This window comes from Myotis nattereri (assembly GCF_964212035.1).
Source record: "Myotis nattereri genome assembly, chromosome: 2".
Classification (NCBI taxonomy): domain Eukaryota; kingdom Metazoa; phylum Chordata; class Mammalia; order Chiroptera; family Vespertilionidae; genus Myotis; species Myotis nattereri.
The window spans coordinates 87073671-87098924 of NC_138076.1; the positions used below are offsets into that span (position 1 = coordinate 87073671).

The following is a 25254-nucleotide window of genomic DNA, read 5'->3' on the forward strand; positions in this document are numbered from 1 at the left end:
GCCCAGCAGCTCACCCAGCCATCTGCAGCCATAGATGCAAATCACACCCCCTCAGAGCCCCAGTGCTCCCCAGGGGCCCCATGGCCCAGCCTGACCTCCAGCTCAAGTCTGGTGAATAAGTCTTTATAGCAGGATGCCTTCAGCATGGTAGGTGACAAGTTGCCACCAATAACCGGCACAGTGGTCACTGACAGGGGCACAGGCACCTGTATGGTGGGCTTCATGGGGAAGGCCTGGCCCACCTATGCCATGGCCACCATTAGGCTACCAGCCTAAGAAGCCAGCCACCACAGGGCAGGCAGTGCTGGAGAAGTTCATAGGCAAGGCCGCCCATGCTCTCCTGGAGCTGACTCTGGTGCAGGCGATAAGGAAAGACATTGTGGTGAACTGGAATGAGGCCAAGCTCATCTGGTGCCGCCTGCTGGATCACAACCTCCACGTAGCTACCCTGGACCACCTGCTGCTGTTCTCTCACTGCCCTTCAGCACCAACTGAGAGAGGTGGCCTTTGAGTTGCTGCGCTCACCCACCACACACGTGGCTGTCCAGTTGCTGCTGCCCGTCTGTGCACACGGGCAGGTCAGCAGGCTGGTAGTCAACACGGGCCACAGGGTCACCTGCCCAGTGCCTGTCTTTCAGGGCTACCACCTGCCAAATGCCACCAAGAGTTTGGACCTCAAAAGCATCCACCTGAACACCTTCCTAACTGAGATGCTGCTGGGCTCCGGCTTGCCTGGGGCAGCAGGACCTGGATATTGTGGAGAACATCAAGCGCCACTCTTGCTATGTAGCCCCTGACTTCCAGAAGAGCAGGCCTGGACCCAGCTGGAATGCCGGCAGATCCAGAAACTGCCCGAGGAAGAGTCGGGCACTTTGGGCTAGGAGCTGTTACAGTGCCCAGAGCTGCTGTTCAGCCTCCCAGAGATCCCAAGGTTGTTGCCCATGGGCGTTTCCACCATGGCCAAGCATAGTCTTCTCAAGGTGCCCCCCTCCCCCAGGTGCAGGTGATGTGGCTCAGAAAAGGCTGCTCTGAGGAGGCTCCTCGCTCTTCATGGCCTTCCAGGGCCACTTCTGGGCCAAGCTGCTGTGCAGTCTGCCCTCAGAGGAGCACATGGTGGTGATGGCATAGCACACCTAGAGCTTCAGTGTGGATCGGGGCTCCCTACTGGCCTCATTGCCCAACTTCCAGTTCTGCTGGGTCCTTTGGGAGCAATACAAGGAGCAGGGACAGCAAATGCTACCGATGAGGGGTGAAGATTGTAGACAGTAAAATTCTGCTACCCAGCTGGCTCTGTTCTGCCTTCTCCAAGAGCATGGTCTAGTCCAGTGATGGCGAACCTTTTGAGCTCGGCGTGTCAGCATTTTGAAAAACCCTAACTTAACTCTGGTGCCGTGTCACATATAGAAATTTTTTGATATTTGCAACCATAGTAAAACAAAGATTTATATTTTTGATATTTATTTTATATATTTAAATGCCATTTAACAAAGAAAAATCAACCAAAAAAATGAGTTTGCGTGTCACCTCTGACACGTGTGTCATAGGTTCGCCATCACTGGACTCTAGTCCCCTCCTGGACCCACACAGACAAAGACCCCCTAACCCTGTCAAAACCATCTCCCATGGTCTGCCCCCCATCCCCTTAGGCAGTCTCAGCTTGGGATTTCACCCCCAAGACATGCCCAGATTTGGCCCCCCTAATCTTACTCCCATGATCTGTTGCTTTTGATATAGTTCCCCAAGATTCCCCTGGGCTCTATGGGTTCTAATTCACCTGCTTGCTATTCCTCAAGGACCCCCAATCCATCCCCATAATCTGTTGCTCTCCAAGGAACCTGCACAGGGTGCCCCAACCCCACTCCCAGAATCTTTCCACAAGCGTTCCAACCCCTAGGTCCACTCTCATAATTTGATCCCTGTTTCTAATTCACCAAACATACCCCCTAGACCCACTTGCTAAAGCATCCTTGGTTATAAGCACCCCAAATCCACCCTCTGGTTGTTTTTTCATATTTGATTGCCCAAATTTCTCTGACACACTGGTGTTCTGAGCACCCCAAGACCCCCACAAATGCCACGCCCTCCCACATCCATCACAAAGCTCCATGTTCTGTTCCACAAGGGTCTACCCTACAATGGTTTACTAAAAGATTTTCCAGTGTCCACAACCCATCCCCCAACTCCACCCTCCCCACAAAATTTGTTCTTCCAGCATGATTTGTTCCCCCAGATTCCTTTTCATCCATGTGCTCCCACAATCCATCCCCAATCCATAGCCCCAAGGAGCACCATGGTCTGAGACCCCAAACTCCCAGGATGACCCGCACTGCTCTCAGCCCACATCCTTGCCCTGCATCTGCCCTGAATATACTCCTGCATGACCCCTTCCCAGTATACCTCCTGTCCTATGCCTCAGCCCCTCCTGAAGGCTCCAGCCACCAGAACCATTCTGTGGTTACCCCACTAATGTCCTAGGTCATTTGCTATGTCTCACCCACAAAGAAAGTCTCCCAAGGTCGCCCCATGATGAACCCCCAGGACACCCTGAACCCACCTCAGAACCAGCCCCCAGGCTCTATCCCATTAGTTGAGTCACCAATGGGCAATGATGTTCCCCAAGGCTGCCCAGCCCACCATGACCTGAGGTAGATACCTCAAGTGGGGGCTCTACCTAGGAACTGGCTCCCTCCTCCCCTAGCCCCCACACAGTCCCCAGGGGACAATTGTCCTGGGCTGTTTCCCCATCTCCTTCTTTTCTGCTAGTAGTTCATGAGAAGTTTACTGCAGCTCCCCAGGCCTTGCTCAGCCTGTTTCTGCCACCCCACCCCAGGGGCTTTCTCTGGGATCTGCCCTGAGTATGAGGCCTCTCCTGCCCCATCCAGTCCCTGCAGAAGCCTGGAGTGGGAGTCCAACCTCTCATGACGGGAGACTGGGCATTCTCCCCACAGGTTGCTCTTGGTCTTTCTTAGATCACCTGGGCCCCTACTGGAGGCAGGACCCTCTGCTTTCACACCACCATCCAGCCCAGCCCAGCCCAGCCCAGTGAACACCAGGACCCAGGACAGCAGCCTGGACACATCCTCCCAGTTTATCAACAAAATAAGCAAAAACTGCCAGAGTTTATTCATGTTCACACTGGGTCCTCTCCTCCCCCAGGACAAGGAATCATTCCTTCCTTCCTTCAACCAGTCAATAATTATTGAGCATATCTCTCCCTCTTTCTCTCACTCACCTGCCAGCACTCTTCTTATGTAGGAATTTTCTGGAGGGGAAACATATATTTATGAAGCATTGAGCCCATGCCATCTGACCCCTTCATATACCATCAGACAATGGGGGTGGGTCAAGGGCCCTGGCCAAAATCTTCCGTGTTGGACCCCACCTTGCCTCACCTCCCCACAAGGCAAGCAACTTCAATCTGTAGAATCAGCAAGAACCCCCATATTAGATGATAGTGAGGGAAAACTTCTTATTCTTCCCACTAGGAGGCAGCAAGTCCAACCGCAAGGAGCTGACAGTAGAATTCCATTTAGAACCACAATGACAGCAGCAAACCAGTCATCCCAGGTTGCAGTTGAGATCCACCCCACACCAGTCTCAGAGCACTGCCAACCACACACACACACACACACACACACACACACACACACACACACGAGGGATGTGTGACAAGCTGCGTCTCCAATGCCACAGGAAGTGAGGGCTGTTGGATTGACTCTATTTTAGACCAGACCAAGGTTCTTCCCTGGGACATAGATTTCTATGTAACCCTGCAGACATATGCCCCCCTTCCAATTGCATACTTACAAGAATGGTGAGCTCACTACCTCAAGTCTGTTAGAAATCGTACCTCCTCACAGAAGTCTTAAGATAAACTTCTGCACTCCCCACTTAGGTCTCTGACAGGCACCCTGGAGTCTGCTTTTTCCATGTCTACCAGGAGCTCCATTCTGACCTCACTGTGTGCCTTCCGGTCCTGCTGGGCCTGTGGGAGCAGTAGGAGGAGCAGGGGCCCCATATTGTATATCATAAGAGAATGGTTTAAGCCTTACTAAGGAGATGTGTGTGTCCCAAGGTGACAGGAGGTGAACTTTGAATGGTTAATTTTTTGTCAACTTGGCTAGGTGCCCAGATATTTAGTTAAACTAGATGTTTAGTCAGTCTAGATGTTGTTGTGAAGGTACTTTTTAGATGAAATAGAACGAAGGTTGACTTCTGCCAGCAGACCACCTTTGGACTGGAACGGCATTTCTTCCTGGGGCTCCAGCTGGCCAGATTTTCAACGTGGGTTACCTCCACGATCAGGTAGCCAATTTCTTAAAATAAATCTCCCTTTCTGTACATATGCATCTTGTTGCTTTTATGTCTCTGAAGAGCCCTTCCTGTCTCAGGACCTTTGCACCTGCTATTCCCTCTACTCAGAATACTCCTTCCCATCTCCCACCTTATCAAAGCTTGCACCTCTTCTCAATATGACACAAAGCTCAGATGCCATAAAAGGAATGATTAAAACAACTGATTCCATGTAAACATAAAAAACCCTGCAAGGTAAAAATCACCCTGAACAAAGTCAAGACAAATAATAATTTTAAAAATAAAGTAAATAGTATTTCTAAAATACGGACAGAGTAAACTGTAACTCATAACACAAAGTGATAGTGTTCATAATACAGAGGGGGCAAAGTAGGTTTACAGTTGTTTGTGTCGAAAATAATACAATGATTAATAAATAATATTTCAAGAATAAACCGTGGCCCTAACCGGTTTGGCTCAGTGGATAGAGCATTGGCCTGTGGACTGAAGGGTCCCAGGTTCGAGTCCGGTCAAGGGCATGTACCTTGGTTGCGGACACATCCCCAGTAGAGGGTGTGCAGGAGGCAGCTGATCGATGTTTCTAACTCTCTATCCCTCTCCCTTCCTCTCTGTAAAAAATCAATAAAATATATTTTTTTAAAAAAGAATAAACTGTTTCATGTACTCAAAACTGTAAACCTACTTTTGCCCAGCCCTGTATATACAGAGCCCTTGGAAACAATAAATATGAAAAATATTACAACAGTCCACGGAAAAGTTAGCAAACCTTAAGCTCATAAAGAAAAATGGTTCTTAGACACAGGAGAAGATTCTCAACCTAATAAGGGAAATTAACATTTAAACTATACTACAATACCGTTTTTTACCCCATCAGATTGGCAAAGATAAAAAGGTTTCATTAATACCCCATGATGGTGAGGTTGTGGGGGAACTGACATGCTCTTATTTGACAACAAAGGAGGAAATTGATGTGTCCCCTATGCAGGACAAGTTGCAATATATACTTTAATGACAAATGCACATGCCTTCTGACCCAGCTACCACACTTCCAGGAACTTCTTCAGATATAATCACTCACATGAGAAATGACGTGAGTGCAGCTATCCAGTGTCCACTGCAGCACACACAGCAATGCTAGGTGCTTCCGAAGCCACGTGAAGATCGATCCATGCGAACTGGTTAAGTAAATGTCATTCGAACATAAGGAATACTGTAAAAAGGAACCAACAAGCAGTCTTCACTAACATGGAGTAATCCCTAAGATATATTTAAGGGAAAAAAGAAAATCCAGATGATATGTTACCATTCTATAGAAAACAGGAATAAATAGATGTATAGATTTTAGGTAGATCTCATAAAAAATCTGAGCAGTGGCTGGTTCTAGAACAGTTTTTCAAGTTTTATTTCATTATCAAGCCCTAAGGAGCAATCACTTTTAGACATTTTTCCTAATCATTCCCAATAAAATTGTAATACCACAGGTCTATGCTAAGTCTGTTTATATATTCTGTATATATCTTTGCTTTATACATAAAACCAGATTTTCATCTACCCCCAGAAGCAATTTTCACCCACTTGGGGGTGATATCATCTCCATTGATGCTTTATCAGAGAGCCAGGGGCTTGGGCATTGAGGTGGGAAGACTTCTCACTCCCTGCTCTTCAAGCTATTAAAATTTTGAATTGTGTGAATATATTTTCGTTTGTTTGAATCCTCACCTGAAGATATTTTTCCATTGATTTTTAGAGAGAGTGGAAGGGGGTTGGGAGAGACACAGAGAGAGAGAGAAGGAAAGAGAGAGAGAGAAACATCTACAAGAAAAAGACACATTGATTGGTTGCCTCCTGCACTCAACTAAATCTGCAACCCAGATACGCGCCCTTGACAGTGGATCGAACCTGAGATCCTTTGGTGTGCAAGCCAATGCTCTAACCAGTGAGCATACTGGCCAGGGCTGAGAATATGTTTTTAAATATGGATGTTTCCTTTAAGTTTCTCAGGTGTCCACCCAGGCAGTCTGTTTTCTTTCCTCTTTCCCTAACTGTGCCCAGCTGATTTCTGCTTGATTCCTTGACAATGGATGGTGTCACACGCCTTGGCCATGAGTTTCAGAAGGACAGTGGCCCCATGTGTAGCATTCACTCTTCAGTCATCACACAGCCATGCCCAATACACGTTTATTGAATGGCTGAATAAATGAGCCACAACTTTGGTTAAGCTAAGAGGAATCCTTCGACACAAGGGCCCTTCTTCCCTGTCTTCCTCCTGGCATTGGCGACAGATAGGCCTGGGTTCAAGTCATGCCCCTCACATGCTTTGTGACCTTGAACAAGTGACATTGACTTCTCTGAGCCTCACTCAACGCACCCAGTGCTTGCTTCAGGGGGGAGTTTATAAGGTTAAGTAAGATCACATAGGCACTCCAGAAAATATGGGAGGACACATTTCAAACTGCCCTTGTCTTTGGGGCAGAAAAAACTTTCACAGTATAGTAATGTAGTGTTTGAATGTTTCACAACGTAAATGCCTCCATAGAAATAATTTTTTAAAATTGTTTTGAGTAATAAATAAAATGGATTTAACATTCTCAGTACACAGTGAGTGCCAAATAGATGGTGGTGAGGAGGCTGTTTCCACTAGAGCGTACAACTCCTCCAGCCAGGTAGCTGGACACCGAGAGCCTAGGGACCTTCCCCTCAGGGTTCAAGCAGAGGGGACCCACCAAGTCACCATCCAGACTTCACCCTGGGCCCAGATGATGTGTTCTGTGGGGGACCCAGGAGAGGAAATATTTGGAGGAGGCAGGCCATTCCACCAGGCAAATTGCAGGTCGGGTGGAGATTAGCGTGGGGTGAGTGACACAGGGCCAAAAAGTGCAGTGTCACAGATTGTCTTCATTTTACAGTTTGACAGCTTGTTCACCATGGAATTATTTTTGCATTAATTTTGGTTTTTAAAATATTACATTGATGCCAGGAGCTGGGAGAGAGAGGAATGGGGAGTGTCTGCCAACGGGTACAGGGTTTCTTTCTAGGGTGATGAAATGTTTCTGGAATTAGATAGAGGAGACAGTTGTCCTAACTACCACTGAATTATATACTTTCAAAGGGGGAATTGAATGGTATGAACACCATCTGGATCAAAATCATTGCACTGAGATATTCTTTAGTTTGCATGCCCTAGAGATGCAATGTACAGTACTAGGTGTACTGGTTAATAATGCGGATTTTTTTCAATAGATGGAGTTACACATATGTTGATATATATGCAATTTGATATGTATGCTATTTTGTTGTATTGACAGCAAGCTTCAAAACTTCATATGTCAAATTTGCTGAAGGTGTTAACATCATAGATATTTTTACAGTTAAAGATGTCGAATTTTGTGCCAAAAAAAGAGAGCATTTGCGGGAAGTTTTAATTCATTACTTTATTTTGAAGGAAAGTGCTGCTGAAAGTTATCGTATACTTCGGGAAGCTTATGGTGAACATGCTCCATCTCAAGATACTTGTGAGCGCTGGTTTAAACGCTTTAAAAGTAATGATTTTGATATGAAAGACAAAGAACGTCCAGGTCACCCGAAAAAGTTTGAAGACCAACAATTACAAGCATTATTGGATGAAGATGCGTGTCAAACTCAAAAACAACTTGCAGAAAGATTACACGTTGCTCAGCAAACAATTTCCAATCATTTACAACAATGGGAAAGATTTTAAAGGAAGGAAAATAGGAGCCACATCAACTGAACGAAAGACAAGTGGAAAAACAAAAAGTCACCAGTAAAATGTTGTTTCAATGGCACGAAAGAAAGTCTTTTTTGCATCGAATTGTGACTGGCGATGAAAAATGGATTTATTTTGAGAATCCCAAATGCACAAAATCATAGGTTGATCCAGGCCAACCACCAACATCGACTGCCAGGACAAATCGCTTCGGAAAGAAGACAATGCTCTGCGTTTGGTGGGATCAGGAAGGTGTGGTGTATTATGAGCTTCTAAAACCAGGTGAAACCATTAATACTGATCACTACTGACAACAAATAATCAATTTGAACCACGCTTTGATCGTGAAATGACCAGAATGGGCCAGAAGACACAGCAAAGTAATTTTGCTTCATGAGGACGCACCATCACACACTTCAAAATCAGTTAAAGACACATTAAAAGACCTTGCCTGGGAAGTATTAACCCACCCATTGTATTCACCAGACCCTGCTCCTTCAGATTACCACTTGTTCTGATCTATGGCACACGCACTTTCTGAGCAGCACTTCAAAACGTACGAAGAAGTGGAAAATTGGGTCTCTCAATGGTTTGCCTCAAAACAAGAAAACTTCTATTGGGACAGGATCCACAAATTACCTGAAAAATGGAGGAAATGTGTAGCTAGCGATGGACATTACTTTGAATAAAGCACTTTTGATGTTTCTCTTGAAATTATCATGTTTTCTTTGATTACAAAATCTGCCATTATTAACCGGTACACATAAGTGAATGTAGACAACAGAATTGTATTATAATCATCAAACTCGCTAAGAGAATAGAACTGAATCATTCCAACCCAGTAAAAAGAAATAATTATAGAATGTGATAAAGATACTAATTATTGCTAATAGGGCAATCATATTACAATATATAAATGCATCAAATTAACATGTACATATTAGATTTACACAGTTTATATATTAAATATATTTCAATTAAAAAAAGAAGAAAAGGAATGTAATTTACTTTATTTGCTGAGATTTGGGGCACCCCTTTAGATTTTGCTCTGGGAAATGCCTCACCTGCTTGGCCCTAATCCCAGCTCCATGGACAAAGACCCAGGGAGGCTGGAGGCGCTGAGCCTGTTTGCATGAGCCTGGCCGGCCCAAGAAGGAGAGGCCTAAAAACCAGGCTCCGGGGGACCATGGCTGAGGGGCTTGTCAAGAGGCAAAGCTGCAGGGCCCACTTTCCATGGAAACTGAGGAAACCATTCACACTTAGAAGAAACAGAGTGTGTGGCTGTTCCAGACCAATACTCCAGAGCAAATAGCAGAATCCAGATCTAGCATCTGACATCATCTTACTTCAATTGTGATAAAAGTCAGGAAATCTACTTTAATTGTTCTCAATCTGGATGTACATTGAAGTCACCTGGAGAGTTTTAAAACGTATTGATACTGCATCCAGTCCCCAAAATTCTTATCTGCTGATGTGGGGCACAGCCTGGTGTACAGGAATTTTACAACTCCCCAAGGCTAGAGGACAGCCAAGGGTGAAAAACTAGTCCTCTAGCTGTTTTGGAGGCTGTGGTCCTGAACCTTGTTCGCATGAATCACAGCTGGGATGTTAACACCATAGTGCCTGGGCACTTTCTCACCAAGTGTATCACAATGGCCATGGGAGGGGCAGGAATTTACTTTCTAAGAACTCTAAATTTTTTTACTGTAAGTTAAGATGAAGGATATTTTTCTCATCTCAGGGTTTCTCAGACTTTGTGGGACAATAGAGATACAAGGTAAAATTGCAAAGTACTGGTTCCCATACAGCAGCGGTTCTCAACCTGTGGGTCGCGACCCCTTTGGCAGTCGAACGACCCTTTCACAGGGGTCACCTAAGACCATCCTGCATATCAGATATTTACATTATGATTTGTAACAGTAGCAACATTACAGTTATGAAGGAGCAACGAAAATAATTTTATGGTTGGGTCACAACATGAGGAACTGTATTTAAAGGGCCAGAGGTTGAGAACCACAGCCATACAAGATCAGTTATATCTCTATATTAGAGGTAAGAGGTAGGAAAGGCATCAGTACTTTGAAATTTACCTAGGTGATTTAAATATGCAGCTAATTGTGTCAGCCACAACACTACGTTATGGAAAAAGGTAAATTCATGACAATTCATAAGAAAGTGTTTATTAAATTACTCTCTTGGTCACCTGATATGAAGACCTCCCTGAGAACAGTGACTGCAGCAATGGAGGGCAACTAGCATCAAATATGTAAAGAACATCTCTCTCTCTTCCAATTATTTTTTGGGGGAGGGTCTTTACAGAATATGCATTAGCTTTCCAGGTGTGTCCTTCGATATGTTGATTCATAAAAATGTGTGTATAGAGGGGTCAGGGGTTGTTGTGTGTGTGTGTGTGAGTGAGTGTGTGAATTATTTCTAAAAAAGAATGGTGTCATATGTCTCACAGAGCTTAATATAGTTTGGAGTTTATTTATTGCAACTCCATGGTGTCACTTAGCATTTTCTTCTAGCATCTATTTTTCCAGTGTATTTATAGTTGGGAATTAAGGCTTGATTGTGTTTGTATTGTTTCAAGGATGGAAAGCTCAAAGTCATTATCAATTCCATGCCATTTCCTTTCATTCTCCTTTGAGAATGTTACTCTCTTTTCCTCCCTATCAAGGTCAACTACACATGCCACCAACCCCTAGATCCACCCCTTGAGACAAGAAAAAATATAAACACAACAAACCACACTGGTATGGGCGAGCCTGGGGTGTGACAGGGAGAGGCAGGAAGAGCTGCCTCTAAAACAGTGAAAATCAGAGAAACTGAGGCCAGCCAGAGAGAGTCAAAAGAGCCACCAAGTCAAAAAGTGGCAGAGAGGCAGAGGGAGCTGAGGGCAGGAAGGAGGAGAGAGAGGATGGTGGACGGAGCCCAGCCTCACCCAAAAGCATTCAGAAGTGGCTGGTAGCACATTGCACTTAGGATTCCCTGGTATATGCAGTCGCTCCTCCAAGCCTTTTCCCCATGAAACTTTCTCCTCACTCACTTCTTTTCCAGGTTTATAGGTCCGCCTGTTGCATTCCCCTTCCACCATTTCTTGCCCAGGCAGCTACCAGTGACATAGGTCTTTAAATCTTTCAGATAAATTTTATCTTTTATGATAAAATAATGAAACCACCTGGAAAGTCACTCCAGCACAAAGTGGAGAAATAAAGGTCAGCTTGTGTTCTGGTGTTACAGGGAGCCAAGAGACAGGTCACTGCCCTCCAGTCCTACAATCACCCATTTTAAAGGCAAGATCGATATTTGCCACCTGGCAACAGCAAGCCACACAAGGAATCTGAGCTCCCATTCTCGCAACCACTGCTGTGACGGAGAACAGCAACGGGTAGGCATTACCCAAACGTGCCACATTGCTTTTTACCAAAATGCAGCCACCTGTTTATTTGTTTGCTTTTTACATAATCACTTTCTCTGATGCTTTGAGTTTTTATTCTATTGCCCGGTTCTGAAGCAGTGGTTCTGTTAGTTTAGTCCAGTTTAATGGTTGCTTCAGTGGAGAGACTGATTCTCTGAGCTCCCTACTCCGCCATTATTGTTAATGTAACTGGGAAAATGTTTTGATATCACCTTTTTCTTATTCTCCTTCCTTTTTTTTTTTTGGTTTGGCTGGTTGGTGTTCAAAAATTCTTGTTTACTCTGCAAAATTTCTCTTTTGTATGAACATAAGGATCACAGTTTTAAAACTATATTATGATTTATTATGACTCATTGTATTGAATCAGGTACTTTTGAGGAAAACAATGCCTGCAATATTGCTACCACTTAGATCTGACTGAACCATAAAAGATGTCTGTCTGTATACTTTGTACAGCTGAAGCTGACATAACCCCTTCAGGTCTCACTAGGCACAAGATGGTCGCATCCAAAATAAATTATCCACCCCTGCAGTTGAGTAGGGAGAGGGTAGTGGGTTGAAAACTGTCCAACCCAAATTTGGTCCATCCAGAACCTCAGAATGAGATTTTAGATGGAAAAAGGATCTTTGCAGATGTGATTAAAATATGAAGATGAACTCATCCTGGGTTTAGGATGGACCGTAAATTCAATGACTTGTGTTTTCCTAGTGATTTTCTATATTTTACAAGCATACTTATAGAGCACATACTGGTTTTATAATTAAAAAATAAACGCTATTTTAAAACAGAGAAATGGTGAGAAGAAGACCATATGAAAAACATAGACAGAGATTGGAGTTATGCTGCCACGGGCCAAAGAATGCAGCAACCAACCAGAGCTGGAAGAGCAAGGGGGGAATTCTCTGCTGTTGACAAACTGGGATTCAATTGTAGGATTTCCCATTTATTCTCAGTCAAACCATCAAAACCTAATCAGACATGGTCTTTAAAAGTCCACTGATCACATGGTTTATTATATAGGTGTCCTGAAGATCCATGACCATGCCAGATGCCATCCTATAAACTATCACTTCTGAACACCTTCCTTTTTCAATGTAACTCCCTGAAATCATAATGTACATCTGGGAAACACTTGGGAATATTTAATATGCATAGGAGAGAAAACCCAACTAATATTAACTTAGAATAAAATAATTTAACATGACAATAAGAAGAGAGGAAAAGAGATTCAATGAAGAAATCAACTCATATTATTGGGATTTGAGGAACAGATAATGTCGAAGTATTATTAAAACTTTATAACTAACACAACTGAATAATTCCTCAGGCTAAATTACCTGTGTAGAATTTAATTTAAAATTGAATAAAAATCATGATAAATAGAAAGTGAGGTATATACAGACAAGTAAAGATCTTCTTTGTTGTCACGTGAAACCTAATCTCTCATCTACAAAACTATCTGCTCTTCACATTTCTTTTCTCTCAAAAGAGTTCTAAAAAGTACAATTATAATACAACAAAGCAACACAGTCCAGAGCAAGAAACAGGACTGACATTGATGGAAGCAAGTAAAACTTAGTGTGGCCTCATAGTGAACCATTTCCCAAGGGACACACCACTTGGCTTCTTCAACACAGCCCTCTGCTATTTTTCATGTAGTTTTCATCTTTCTTGTCTTCTGGCTCTCTACCTCCCTGGCAAGCCTGTCTGACCTCAAGGCCACAGCCAGTCTCTGGATTTTTCACTTCCCAAGTCTGTCTCTGAATATCTCCAGGTGTCACTGGTTATCTGCACAGGGGCTGTGGGAGATAGAGACCTGCTCCTGGGATCATCTCTGCCCAATCTGAAGATGGTGCAGTGGTGGGCTGGGGCTGGTGTGTAGAAATGCAGCACCAGCATGGCCCAGGGATTATCTGCACTATTCAGTGCAATTATTTTAAAAATATTATCCCTTCTCGGCCTTTTGGCTAAGATCAAGTGTAGTATCTGTTCTTATCAGTTTAAAAATATTTATGAGCCCTAACCGGTTTGACTCAATGGAGAGAGCGTCAGCCTGCGGACTCAAGGGTCCCAGGTTCGATTCCGGTCAAGGGCATGTACCTTGGTTGTGGGCACATACCCAGTAGGGAGTGTGCAGGAGGCAGCTGATCGATGTTTCTCTCTCACCAATGTTTCTAACTCTCTATCCCTCTCCCTTCCTCTCTGTAAAAAATCAATAAAATATATTTTAAAAAATATTTATGATATTTAAAGCACTTAAACTTCTCCTTCACTGCTGCAGTCCTGGAGTCCCTGCAGTCTCCTGTATGCACAGACTTGTTGAGGCTTCTCCAAGGTCTCATACTGTTGCCTGCACCTGACCTCATTGCCAGGATGGGAATTTATTTTTTTTGACTGGCATTTTAAAAATGCTGCTGGTCAGCCTTCTAGGAAGTGCAGACCTTTCACAATGTTTCCACTCGGTCTTGGTTGAATAGACTTGTCTTTTCTTCTCTAATATCTGAGGCATCATGTTTCTTTTGAGCATATTAATGGCCAACAGGCATATGAAAAGATGTTCAACATCACTGTTCATTAGAGAAATGCAAATTAAAACTTCAATGAGATATTACCTCACACCTGACAGAATGTCTATCATCAAAAAATCCTCACCAACACTTATTGTTTGTTGATTTTTTTACGATTTTTATCTTTCATATAATTTATGTGGCATATCATGTTAATTGATTTGCAAATATTGAACCAGCCTTGCACCCCAGGAATAAATTTTACTTGATTATGATATACAATCTTTTGAATGCATTTCTGAATTCAGTTTGTTAATATTCTATTGTGAATTTTTACATCTATAACTTTTATTTGTTTAGAGTTTTTGGATTACTAATTTGATATTGTCAGTAATAATCAGTCTATATAGATTTTTTATTTCTTCTTGGTTCATTTTGGAAGATAGTATGTTTCTAGGAATTTACTAATTTCTTCCAGATTGTTAAATGTGTAGTATCTATACTAATAAAAGGGTAATATGCTAATTAGAGTGGACATCTTCTGGACAACCATCCGGATGTCCTTCCTGACAAAGCTGAGCCGGGCGCCTGTGGCTGCGGCTGGGCTGGGGAGAAACCGCCCTCGGTCCCAGGCCAAGAAACCGCCTCGCCCGCAATCAAAGGGCAAAGAAGCCAAGCCACCTGTGGTCCCGGGGTGAAGCTGGGCACCAGCTTAGGAAAATCTTGCAGGATGAGAATTCTGTCTGGGTTTCCCCAAATTCCCTCAGCCCCTACTCACCCCTCTGTAAAGGCACAGAACAAGTGAGGCCCCCTAAATAAAAATCAAAGGTCTCCAGCAACTGATCCAGTGGGCCTCTCTCATCACAGTCATTTGGACTGGATGGCATTTGAATATTTTTTTAGGCACCATGACAGAGAAACACAAGCTCAAGTCATGATCTCTACCCTTAAATAATTCACAATCTTATTAGAGCGAGTGGATGATAAAAGCGCAGTATGACATCAGAATGTAAGGCAACAATACAGAGAGGAACAGAGGCAATTGCTGGGTGATTTTCCAACAATGAGTACAAAGAGTATGTCCTGTGAATTAAATTTAAAAAAAAAATATGTGTGGAAGAAGCTGCTTCATGGTTATGGCATCCCTTCCTATTTTAAAGGAAGCTGAGTTCCATGTGAACTGTGTTCTATGCTATGATATCTGAGGCACAGGACGAGGGAGGCCCTAAGGGCACTGTGCTTTGATAGTTGAGTCATTCTCTATTGTTCAGTGTGATTCATTTCTGCACGCCTCAGCTTTGTAATAGTTAAATTAATAGAATAATACATCTTGCTATAAAATATTACTAGAAGATCAAATGATCAGGTGACATTTATTGTTATTTTGTATAAATGAACACAATCTCTGGTGTGCTAAAGTGATGGGTATTATAGAAATATTCAGATAGGGAGACCTACAGGCTTGATTACAAGTGAGGTTTACTACAACAACCCAAATTTATTGCTTAACAAAAAAAAGCAGGGAGCCAACTAGAAACTGAACCAAATATAAGTCCTTGAAGGGCAAATGTAAATTGGATAAGCTTTGCTATTACAAGAGCAACAAGAAAGAATTCAGAGGCAAGAATGAGAAGCAGATTGCATCCACTCTAAGTTACTGCTAAAGAAAAAGAATGGTAAACTATGAAAATACTTAATACAGATTGTAAAGAGATTTGTTCAAAGAGGATTTCCTAGAGTAGGTGGTATTTCAGTTAATTTTTTTAAAATGTGAAGAGGTTAGCTAGATAAGAAAAAGGTGTAGGGGTCCTGGATTGGAGAGGTTGCAGGCCAGACTGAGGGACCCCACCCCCACCCCCCATGCACGAATTTCATGCACCAGGCCTCTAGTTTTCTTGTAATCCTTTGTATTTCTGTGCTGTCAATTGTCTCTTCTCTTTCATTTATTTTATTTTATTTTTTAGGGTCTTGATTAGTCTAGTTAAAGGGTGAACAATCATTGCTATAATTTTAAAAAACCAGCCCTTTGTTGCCTTGATATTTTGGTTTTGTGTTTTTCAGCTCTATTTCATTTATTTTGATCTGGTCTTCATTTTTTCTTTCTACTCACTTTGGGCTTTATTAGTTCTTCATTATTTGGTCCCTTTAGGTCAGGGTTAGGGAACATCCAGACCATCGGCTATATAAGGCCCACAAAATCATTTGGTCTGGCCCTACCAAGGCATTAGGGGTGAGTTAATTAAATGTTTGACCAAATATAGCAGGCTAATCTTTAAATTGAAAATTTTGTATGGCACACAAATGATGTTATGAATATCCAAATGGCCCTTGGCAGAAAAAATGTTCCCCACCCCTGTTGTAGGTAATAAGGCTAGATCTTTTATTTGATATTTTTCTTACTTTGTGAGGTAGGCCTTTATTGCTATGAATTTTCCTCTTAGAACTGCTTTGGCTATGTACCATAGGTTTTTTGGGGGGAGGGGGGTGATTGTATTTTATTATCATTTGCTTCAAAGTATTGTTGATAGCTTTCCTTTTTTTAAATATATTTTATTGATTTTTTTTTACAGAGAGGAAGGGAGAGGGATAGAGAGTTAGAAACATCGATGAGAGAGAAACATCGATCAGCCGCCTCCTGTACACCCCCTACTGGGGATGTGCCTGCAACCAAGGTACATGCCCCTGACCGGAATCGAACCTGGGAACTTGGGACTGGGACCCTTCAGTCTGCAGGCCGACGCTCTATCCACTGAGCCAAACCGGTTAGGGCTGTTGGTAGCTTTCTTGATCTCATTATTAACCCATTCATATTTTTATTAGCATGTGACTTATTAGCATGTGTTTGTGTGTTTTTCAATTTTCTTCTCATAATTGATTTCTAGTTTCATACCATGCAATTAGAGAAGTGCTTGGTATGATTTCAATATTATTAAATTTATTGAGACTTGTTTTGTGAACTACTATGTGGTCCATTTTGGAAAATATTTCATGTACACTTGAAAAGAATGTATATTTTGCTTCTTTGAAGTAAAATTATTTAAACATGTCAAGTAAACCCACCTAATCTAATGTGTCATTTAAGGCCACTGTTTTCTTATTGATTTCCTGTTTGGATGGTCTACCCATTGCTATCAATAGGATGTTAAAGTCTCCTACTATGACTGTCTTAATGCTGAGCTCTCCTTTATGTTTGTCACTATTTGCTTTATATATTTAGGTGCTCCTATGTTGGGTATGTAAATGTTTACGAGGATTATATATCTCTTTTTGGATCAATTTCTTTATCATTATGTATTATCCTCCTTTGTTTTAAAGTCTATTTTGTCTAATATAAGTATTGCTACCCCAGCTTTTAAAAAATTTTTCTTTGCAAAAAATACCTGTTTTCATCCCTTTACTTTCAGTCTCTGTGTATTTTTCAATCTGATGTGCATCTCTTATAGATAGCATATGTATGAAGCTTATTGTCTTATCCATTCAACTGCCCTTTGTCTTTTGATTGGAGTACTTAATCCATTTACATTTAAAGTCATTATTGATAGGTATGTGGTTAGTGACATTTTATTATTCATATTTTTATATATTTTTCCTTAACATTGCTTGTAATGCTGGATTGATAGTGATGAGCTACTTTAGCAAATGTCTGGAAAGCCCCTTATCTCTCCTTTGATTCTAAATGAGAGCCTTGTTGGGTAGTGTAGTCCTGGTTGTAGGTCCTTGCTTTAATTTCCTCTTTCTTTCTTCTTTCCTTTCTCTCTTTCTTTCTTTCTCTCTTTCTTGGCTGTTTTTTGTTTGTTTAGTTTTATTTTGTTTTTCTCTTTTTTTCTTTTAATATTTATTGTTGAAAGTATTACATAGGTCCTCCTTTCCCCCCCATTAACCTCTTCCAGCCTGCTCCTGTCCTCCCCCTACCCCAGGCCCTCACCAACCCATTGTCTGTGTCCATGGGGTATGAATATGTATAGAAGTTCATTGATTGATCTCTCCCCCCTCACCTCCCCTGCCTTCCCTCTGAGGTTCAACAGTCTGTTCATGCTTCTAGGTCTCTGGGTCTACTTTTGATCATCAGTTTATTTGATTCATTAGATTCCACATATAAGTAAGATCATGTGATACTTATATTTTTCTGACTGGCTTACTTCACCCAGCATAATACTCGCCATGTCCATCTATGCTGTTGCAAATGGTAAAAGTTCTTTCTTTTTTATTGCCAAGTAGTATTCCATTGTGTAAATGTACCATAGTTTCTTTATCCACTCATCTGCTGATGGGTACATAGGCTGTTTCCAAGTCTTAGCTATTGTAATTGTGTTGCTATGAACATAGGGGTGCATATATTCTTTCTGATAAGTGTTTCAGGATTCTTAGGAGTGGGATGACTGGGTCAAATAAGAGTTCCATTTTAATTTCTTGAGGAAACTCCATACTATTTTCAACAGTGACTGCACCAGTCTGCATCCCAACCAGCAGTGTACTAGGGTTCCTTTTTCTCCACAACCTCACCAACACTTGTCTTTGATTGATTTGTTGATGATAACCATTCTGACAGGTGTGAGGTGGTATCTCATTGTAATTTTGATTTGCATCTCTCAGATGATTAGTGACTTTGAGCATTTTTTTGATATGTCTCTTGGCTTTCTGTATGTCCACTTTGGAGAAGTGTCTATTTAGGTCCTTTGCCCATTTTTAATTAGGTTGTTTGTCTTCCTTTTGTTAAGTTGTATGAGTTCCCTAAATATTTTGGAGATTAACCTATTATCAAATGTATCATTGGCAAATATCTTCTCCCATGTAGTAGACTCTTGTTATTTTGATGATGGTTTCTTATGCCATGCAGAAGCTTTATATTTTCATGTAGTGCCATTTGTTTATTTTCTCCTTAATGCATGCCTTTTGCTCCTTTGACAAATATTAATTGAGCATAATGACTTGGGTCGATTCCTGGGGCTTCTGTTCTGTTCCATTGATCTATATGCCTGTTCTTGTGCCAGTACCAGGCTGTTTTGAGTACAGTGGCTTTATAGTGACTTGATATCTGGTATTGTGATTCCTCCAACTTTGTTCTTCTTACTCAAGATTGATGCAACTATTCGGGGTCTTTTTTGGTTCCATATAAATTTTTGGAATGTTTGTTCTAGGTCTATTCAATATGCCATTGGTATTTTAATAGGGATTGCATTGAATCTGTTGATTACTTTGGGTAGTATGGACATTTTAATGATGTTGATACTACCAATCCATGAACATTGTATAATCTTCCACTTGTTCATATCTTCCTCTATCTCTTTTTTTCAACATCCTGTAGTTTTCCAAGTATAGGTCTTTTGCCTCTTTGGTTAAGTTTATTCCTAAGTATCTTAAATTCTTTTGTTGCAATGGTAAATGGAATTGTTTTCTTAGTTTCTCTTTCTGAGAGCTCACTATCTACACTAATAAAAGAGAAACATGTAAATTGGTGTCACTCTGCTACACCCACCAGCCAATGAGAGTGACTATGCAAATCAAACCAACAAAGATGGTCGTTAATTTGCATATGTAGGCACGGAGTGAAGACTGAAGACTGAAGACTGAAGAGGCTTGGCTTCTCCACTGCGGCCACAGCAGAGAAGCCAAGCCTCGTTGTGGCCAGACCAAAGGCCTGGGTCCCGGGTGCCAGAGGAAAACTGGTGCCAGCAGCCAGAGGAAGGAAGGCCTATTGTGCAAATCTTCATGCAACGGGCTTCTAGTTGGTGTATAAAAATGTTATGGATTTTTGGGTGTTAATTCTGTATACTGCTACATTTCCAAATCCATTTATTAAATCTAGTAGTTTTTTGCTGGAGTCTTTAGGGTTTTCTATATACAGTATTATGTCATCTGCAAATAATGAGAGTTTTATTTCCTCCTTTCCAATTTGGGTTTCTTTTATTTTAAATTCTTGTCTGATCACTATGGCCAGGACTTCCAGAATTATGTTGAACAAGAGTGATGAAAGAGGGCCTCCCTGTCTTGTTCCTGTTCTTAGGGGGAATGCTTTTAGTTTTCCCCCATTGAGTATGATGTTGGCTATAGGTTTGTCATATATGGCCTTTATTATGTTGAGGTATATTCCCTCTATTCCCACTTTGCTGAGAGTTTTTATCAAAAAAGGGTGCTGGATTTTGTCGAATGCTTTTTCTGCATCAATTTATATAAACATGTGACTTTTGTCTTGCAATTTATTTATGTGCTATGTCACAGTTATCGATTTGCGAATATTGTACCAGCCTTGCATCCCTGGAATAAATCCTACTTGGTTGTGATGTATGATCTTTTTAATGTATTGTTGGATCCAGTTCACTAAAATTTTGTTAAGGATATTAGCATCTATGTTCATCAGGAATATTGTCCTATAGTTCTCTTTCTTTGTCATATTTTATCTGGTTTTGAAATTAGGGTGACGCTGGCCTGATAGAAAGAATTTGGAAGTGTTCCTTCCACTCAAAGTTTTTGAAATAGTTTGAGGAGTAGAGGTGTTAGGTCCTCTTTGAATATTTGGTAAAAGTCCCCTGTGAATCTGTCTGGACCAGGGTTTTTGTTTGCTGGGAGGTTTTTTTTCTTTGTTTGTTTGTTTTTATTACTGCTTCAATTTCATCAGTAGTTTTCAGCCTATTCACATTTTCTGATTCTTCCTGATTGAGTTTTGGAAAGTTGTATTTTTCTAGGAATATGTCCATTCTGTCCAGGTGTTCCCTTTTGTTGGAATAAAGTCATTCATAGTATTTTATTATACTCCTTTGTATTTTTGTGGGGTCAGTTGTTACTTCACCTCTTTCATTTTTATTTTGTTTATTTGAGTCCTCTCTTTTTGTTTCTTCATGAGCCTAGCTAGAGGTTCATCAATCTTGGTTATCCTTTTGAAGGACCAGCAATTGATTTTATTGATCTTATGTAGAATTTTTTTTTTTGTCTCTACGTCATTTATTTCCATTCTGATCTTTATTTCCTTCCTTCTACTTGTTCTGCTTTTTTTCTTGTTGTTCTCTTTCTATTTTTTTAAGTTGTAGTGTTAGATAACTTATTACTAGTTTTTCTTTTTTTTGTTTTTTAAAAAATATATATATATTATTGATTTTTTACAGAGAGGAAGGGAGAGGGATAGAGAGTTAGAAACATTGATGAGAGAGAAACACTTGTCAGCTGCCTCCTGCACACTCCCCACTGAGGATGTGCCTGCAACCAAGGTACATGCCCTTGACTAGAATCGAACCTGGGACCCTTGAGTCCACAGTCCAGTGCTCTATCCACTGAGCCAAACTGGTTAGGGCGATTTTCTTGTTTTTTGAGGAAAAAGGTTTTAGATTGTTGTGTGTTCATTTTCATTTGTTTTCAGGATATTTTTATTTCTTCTTTGATCTCTTTGGTAACCCATTCATTATTTAATAGCATTCTATTTAGCCTCCATGTATTTGATTGTTTTCTAGTGTTTTTATTGTAGCTGAATCCTAATTTCATGCCATTGTGGTCAGAGAAGATGCCTGATATGATTTCAATCTTCTTGAATTTGTAGAGACTTAGCTTGGGTCCTAACATGTGGCCTATCTTTAAAAATGTCTCATGTGCACTTGAGAAGAATGTATATTCCATAGCTTTGGGGTGGAATGTTCTGAAGATATCCATTAGTTCCATCTCTTCTAGAGTATCATTTAAGATTGCTGTTTCCTTGTTGATTTTAAGATTTATCCAGTGATGTCAGTGGACTATTAAAGTACCCTACTATGATTGTATTGCTGTCAATAGCTTCTTTGATAGCCTCCAGAAGTTTTTTTATATATTTAAACTAGAGGCCCAGTGCACGAATTCATGCACAGGTGGGGTCCGGCTGGCCACCCCAATCAGGGTTGATCAGGCTGGGCCAGTCAGGGGGAGGGGACGAAGGAGGTTGGCCAGCCAGCCCTGCCCCCTGGTCGAACTCCCAGTTGAACTCCCTGTTGAGGGGACAATTTTCATATTAGCCTTTTAATATATAGGATGCTCCTGCATTGGGTGCATATATGTTTACCAAAGTTATAGCCTCTTGTTGTATTGACCCCTGTAGTATTATGAAGTGGCCTTGTTTATCTCTTGTTATGGGCTTCACTTTGAGGTCTATTTTGTCAAATATGAGTATTGCTACACCAGCTTTTTTCATTTCCATTTGCCTGAAAAAAATGTTTCCATCCCTTCATTGTCAGTCTGTGTGAGTCCTTTATTCTAAGGTGAGTCTCTTGTAGACAGCATATATATGGGTCATGTTTTCTTATCCATTCAACTACTCTATGTCTTTTGATTGGAGCATTTAATCCATTTATGTTTAAGGTTATTATTGAGAGGTACTTGTTTATTGCCATTTTTATTCTTTATGCTTATGTTCCTTCTTCCCTCTCTATTTCTTCTTTTTACAACAGTCCCTTTAGCATTTCTTGCATTGCTGGCTTGGTGGTAATAAACTCCTTTACTTTTTGTTTGTCTGCTCAGCTCCTGATTTCACCTTCAATTTTGATTGATAGCCTTGCTGGAGAGAGTATTCTTAGATTCAGTCCCTTGCTTTGCATCACTTTGTATACTTCATTACATTTCCTTCTGGCCTAATGTGTTTCTGTTGAGAAATCAGTTGATAATCTAATGGGAGATCCCTTGTAGGTAACTTTCTGTCTCTCTCTGGCAGCCTTTAAGAGTCTCACTTTGTTGTTGATGTTTGCCAATTTAATTACAGTGTGTCTTGGTGTCAGTCTTTTTGGGTCCATTTTGCTTGGGACTCTACGTGCTTTTTGAATATATGTGACTTTTTTCTTCCCAAAGTCAGGGAAGTTTTCTGTCATTTCTTCAAACAGGTTTTCTATTCCATGCTCCTCTTCTTGTCCTTCTGGCACCCCTATTATGCGAATGTCGTTTTGTTTTGTGTAGCCTCAGAGGTCCCTTAGACTCTCCTCTTGCTTTTTAACATTTACTTTCAGTTACTGCTGTGCTTGGGTGTTTTTTCTACCTTGTCTTCTAACTCGCTGATACGGTCCTCAGCTTTTCCTAGTCTACTGTTGAAACCTTCCATTGTATTCTTTATTGCAGCTATGTCATTCTTCATTTCCCCTTGATTCTTACACATGTTGGCAAATTTCTCACCCAGCTTCTTGAGCATCCTTATAACCATTACTCTGAATTCTTTCTCTGAAAAATTGCTTGCCTCCATTTCACTTAGTTTCTTTTCTGGTGATTCTTCCTTTTCTTTCATTTAGTGATTATTCTTTGTCTCCTCATTTTTGCTGTTCCTTTGTGACTTTCTTCATATTAGCTCAAACTGCTTTGTCACCTAGATTTTTTTGAATTGGTTTTATGTAGTAGATGTTTTGTGGGGCCCAGTGGTGCATTCTCTCTGGTTTCCTGGGCCAGGTGTTCTAGGGAGGCCTTCCACTTGGAATACTTGGGTTCTCCTGATGTAGTTGGGTCTTGAATGCTATTGTTCCATTTGTGGATGGAATCTCCTCTCAGGATTATGTGGCTCACTCCCTACCATATCATGCCAACAGTTATGGAGGCACTGAATGAACAGCACAAAATATAACATGACAAGACAAGATACAGAAGGAACAGAACATGAATGTATACAAAACACCTATAACTCCAATAAAAGTGACCACGAGAGAAAAGAGAATTAGGAAAAAAAAATAAAGCAAGAAAAAAGAAAGAAAGAAAGAAAGAAAGAAAGAAAGAAAGAAAGAAAGAAAGAAAGAAAGAAAATGGAGAGAAAACAGAACAAAACAATCAGATAAACCAAAAACACAAACATAAAACACGCAGAATAAAGGGGGAGGGGGGGAGGCAGAATTTGTAGATGTAGAGCTTATATAGAGAAAATAAGGTTAAGGAATTGGATGAATAGGATTAGGACCACAGTTTAGAACAAAGGAGGGAGAAAAGAAATGAGAAAGCATTAAGAAAATAAATAAATAAATAAATAAATAAATATCTTTTGAAAAAGGAGAATAGAGGAGAGAGCAGATAGGCCTAAATTTCGGATGTGAAACAAGTTTTAAAAATTAGGAGAAAAAAAAGATCAAGAGAAGAGAGAAAAAAATGGAGTATTGAAGAAAAAGAAAAGAGAAGGGAAAATAGAGTTGGAGCAGGGAAGAGGAAATTAGGCATGTAAATAAAGCAACAGAAACTTGAATAATAACACATCAATAAAGCAGATAAAGAAGATTTATTTTTGAAAAGGGGAAAAGAGAAAGGACAGAGAAAAATTAAAATGGGGAAAGGAGAAGAAAAACAGGATAAAAAAGAGAAGTGAGGAAAAGGTGCAAAAAATAAATAAAAATAAACTAAAATAAGATAAAATAATAAGTAACAATTACAAATTTTAAATAATAAAAATAAAAAAGTAAAGTGTCATTCACTTCAGCCAAGGCTTAATGCCCCATGGGAGCTGGTTTAGGACCCCACTCTTCTGTCTGCTAATTCTGGGCTTCCTTTCAGGTACTTAGGTTCTGGCCACTGTCAGGCACTGTCTTTTGGCTTTTAGCACCCTGCTTGAAGCTCCAAGTGATCCAAAGGTCCTCTGTTTGTGTCTGTCTCCACAGGCCTTGGATTCAAGCAGGCGGAGCCAATCTGCCCTCTTTGCCTGTCTGCCAGCTGTCAGTCTTAATCACTCAAGCATCTATTTCTGACAGGCTTTAGGTGGGTTGGTGCTGTTTTGCTTTCTGGGAATAAGATGGGTGTTTTTTTCCTAACCCAGAGCTACTTCTCTGAGAGTTGCCAAAATATTACTCTGGCCTTGGTTGGTCAATGATCCTGTATGGAGATCAATGGGGTTGGCTGGAAACGTAGAGTTTTTTATCAGGTTCCCCGAATAGTGGGGCGGACCGGCCCACCTTCCAATCCAGTCACTGAGGGTTCCTTGGGACTACATACTCAGATAGGTAAGCTTGGCCTCTGCCTTTGCTTACTCTATAAAGCTTAAAATGCAGGCTGTGGCTGTATCACCTGCTTGAGGCTACTGGGAGGGGCTAGCTCCTCTGGGGAGAAATGGCTGCTTAGGTTTGGAAGCTTAAGAAGGCCCTAATGTGGGATTCCTGGCCACATCTCCCTGCCCTGCTTCCCTCCCCAGTTTCTCCTCAGGCACCTCAAGTCTGTGCCTCTCAGGCATGCCAAAGCCTCCGGTGGGTGTTTGCAATAGAAAAGTCGTGTTCTGGGTTTCAAACCTTCTGGCCCTTTAAATACAGTTCCTCATGTTGTGACCCAACCATAAAATTATTTTTGTTGCTACTTCATAACTGTAATGTTGCTACTGTTATGA

General features: G+C 41.2%; 1 pseudogene across 1 annotated transcript; it reads left to right on the forward strand.

Moving 5' to 3' along the window:
• The first annotated feature begins 244 nt into the window (after positions 1-244).
• Positions 245-1269, forward strand: LOC308513765 (actin-like protein 9; annotated as a pseudogene). Its single transcript has 2 exons — positions 245-439; positions 486-1269. The product of its transcript is annotated as an actin-like protein 9 (transcript).
• The last annotated feature ends 23985 nt before the right edge of the window (positions 1270-25254 follow it).